General features: G+C 45.4%; 1 pseudogene; it reads right to left on the bottom strand.

Moving 5' to 3' along the window:
• Nucleotides 1-2,839: 2,839 nt before the first annotated feature.
• On the bottom strand, nucleotides 2,840-2,939 carry LOC114670165 (U6 spliceosomal RNA; annotated as a pseudogene).
• Nucleotides 2,940-3,478: the final 539 nt, after the last annotated feature.

Raw genomic sequence — 3,478 nt, 5'->3', positions numbered from 1 at the left:
TTCTGGTGGCTCAGGGCAGACAAATGACAACCCCCCTGCTCCCGGCTGCAGTTCCATCTGTCTCTCAGAAGCCTGGCTTCCTGCTTACAATTCATGATGCTGCACCCAAAGTTTCTCTCTCCTTAAAGGAGTCCGGGAGCACATGATGCCCCTTTGGTTGGGTGAGAAATAAGTCCTGAGACGGTGTCTCTGAGTGACCAAGAAACCAGGAAATTCTGCTAAGTGAAATAAAGGTTGAAGCTTCCTTTGCCTTAACTCACATCAGCTCTGTGCATGGATTGACCAGCCTCTCAAATGTGTCAGTCAAGCACCCTTTACCACCTGCAACAGGGACAGAAAGCAGCAGCAAGGTTCCTCAGTGTTGGGAGGAAGACGAATTATCACACCCGCATTAGAGAACAATTTTATACTATCAAATCAAAGCTGCATATGCTTCTGGACCCATCAATTTCATTAAAATATATTTAGAATATGCAAATTTTAATAGATCATATTTGCATACTTAAAAAGAATTGTCTTAGTTTTCTAGTTAACAGTATATTCTGGAAATCTTGCCACTAAGTTGCTTCAACAAAAACTTTTTAGTGATTGTCTAGCATACAGATCTACCCTATTCTGTTTAATTCTTGCTGCTGGGCAACTAAAATCATGCTGATGCTTTGTATTACAAACAACGCTATAAGGAATGCCTCTGTACCTAAATCATGGGCTATTTTCTGGATTTTTATTTTATAAGTATAAATTACTAAAGTGGATTTGCTTAATTCAAAGGGTATGTATTGCAGTTAGCTCTTGCAGGGTAATAAAGCACCCCCAAACTTAGTGATTTAAAACAACAATTAACTACTTGTTATGATTCTGGGGGTTGGCTGAAGAAATCCTTTGCAGAGTTTCTTCTGGAATCACATATGAGGCTGCATTCCACAGCAGGGTCGACTGGGCTGGAAGGTTTCAGATGGCCTTACTCACATGTGTGGCAATTGGGGCTGGTGGTCGGGTTGAGGTTCTCCTCCACATGGCCACGTACCCTCCAGCAGGTTAGCAGCGACCTGCACTACACGGTCCCGGGTCTCCAAGCGGCCAGAGCAGAAGCTGCAAGGCACATGGAGCTCCAAACTACTGAATGCTACCATGTTACTTCTGCCACACTCTATTGGCCAAAGCAAGCCCCAGGGCCAACCCAGACTCCAAAGGATGTAGAAATAGACTCCATCTGTTGATGGGTGGCACCACAAAGCCAAGGGGTGTGGACACAGGGAGGTGTGATTCACCGGGGCCATCATTATCATGATCTACCACAGTAATTAACATCCTAAGCTCTTTTCTAATATGCTGCCACACTGACCTCAGAAAGGCAGTACCAATTTATACTGCCACCAGCCAGTGTCCTTTGGGAATGTGTTTCTTTAAACAAACTGGTACAACCACTTTGTGATATGTGATAGCAGAGGAGCTTTCTGCCCCAACGGGCCACAGGCACACCCCTCAATAGTAACTCAGGACCAGGGCAAGTTAAGGAATCATGCAGGGAAGTTAAGGGATTCTCCCTCCCTCTCTGGGATGGGGCAGGGGCTGAGCTCTACATCTCTCCTAGCCTGTCCTCCTTGTGGAGTCCTGGTTAGGGAAAAGGAGTCAGGCTGGTGGGAGGAGGGGAAAGCTCCCACCAGGGGATGTGGGGCAACTCCGTAAGCTGCAAATCTGCCTTTCTTCATGGCCCGGAACAGGTACCCCTTGTGCACCCAACTTATCACCAGACACCTGCAAGTTGGCTCCCTGCAACCTTGCATTATCAGTATTGCACAAAGCCCTCTTCAGCACACAGCATAAGCATTATTCTATAAAATCTCCAGCCAGTCTTTGTTTCCTTGCAGTCAGCTCCTCCTCTGCTGGCCTGCCCATTGCCTTCTCACAACATAGTTTCATACTTTCTCTAGTAAATTTGCCTTTCATTCTCTACAACTGTCTTGGTAAATTCTTTTACCCCTGCACCACTGGCCCAGATAGTCATTGCTCACCCACAACACATCTCACACCGTGTTGACACCTGGCATTTTTGCCCAAGCTCCCCTCACCTCTGCTTGCAAACAGCATCTAGAATAACTTTTTCAAAACCCAGGTTTCATCAGGGTAGCCCCAGACTTGAAACTCTTGAATACTAGGTGCTCTTGAGAAAGACACCAAAACCCAGGGATGTCCCAGCTGCCCACGTCTCCAGCCTCTGCTGCTGGCTCTGCTGGTTCTGACCACTGGGGCCTTCTGTGTTTTTTAAAGGCATGAGGCTCACTTGCACACGTTGTCTGGGCTTAAATCTTCTCCCGAGCCCCTAATTCCTCCTCTTTTTTTTTTTTCAAATAAACCCCAGTTTTATTGAGGTAGAATTAATGTATCACACAACTCATCCACTTAAGTGTACAGTTTAGTGGTTTTCAGCATATTCACAGAGTTGTCCAATCATCACCATCGTTCAATTTTAAAACATTCTCATCACCTGAAATGGAAACCCTGTGCCGTTTAGTGACCATCCTCTTATCTTCCAGCCCTGAGCAACCACGAATCTACTTTCTGTCTGTAGACGTTCCTTCTCTGGACATTTCGTATGAATGGAGTTATATAATACGTGTTTTTTTGTGACTGCCTTCTTTCACTTAGCATGATCTTTTTAGGGTTTATCCACGTAGCACGTGCCAGTCCTACATTCCTTTTTAGGGCTGAGTAATGTTCTATTGCATGGATAAACCACATTTTGTTTATCCACGCATCCACTGATGGACATTTATGTTGTTTCCACTTCTCTTTTTTTCTTTTTCTTTTACTTTTTTTTAATTTAAAAAAATTTATTAAAAACATGGTACATTTCACAAATTTTTATGTCATCCTTGTGCAGGTGTGATGCTAATCTCTGTATCATTCCAATATCTGCTACCAAAGTGAGAGCTTTTTTTTCTTTTTTTGTAAAGGGCGGTCTCATTCTGTCACCCAGGCTGGAGTCCAGTAGTGTGATCACGAGTCACTGCAGACTCCACTTCCTGGGCTCAAGTGATCCTCCCACCTCAGCCTCCCAAGCAGCTGGGACTACAGGCATGCGCCAACCCCCTTTCTACAGGCACCTCCCCCTTTTTGCAGGTGCACACCATTTCTCCTGGCTAATTTCCACTGTTTTGCCCATTGTGAATAACCCTGCTATGAACATTCATGTTCACGTTTCTGGGTGGGCATACGTTTTCATTTTCTCGGGGGTATGTAACTAGAGGTGAGAATTGCTGTATCACATGGTACTGTACGTTAATTGTTTGAGGAGCCACCAGTTTTCCAAAGCAACTGCACCATTTCACCCTCCCACTAGCAGCATATGAGTAGTCGTGTCTCTACATCCTCACCTAAACCTGTTTCAATTCCGACTCCTACCTCAGCTCTCCGTGTAAGCACTGCTTCCCTGGGAGGGCTCTCCTTGGGCCTTGACCCCCACACCAGGATCCAG

This window comes from Macaca mulatta, chromosome 9, assembly GCF_049350105.2.
Source record: "Macaca mulatta isolate MMU2019108-1 chromosome 9, T2T-MMU8v2.0, whole genome shotgun sequence".
In the NCBI taxonomy this organism is placed as follows: Eukaryota; Metazoa; Chordata; class Mammalia; order Primates; family Cercopithecidae; genus Macaca; species Macaca mulatta.
The sequence above is the reverse complement of the archived record's forward strand: the minus strand, read 5'-3'. Positions and strand labels throughout refer to the sequence as shown.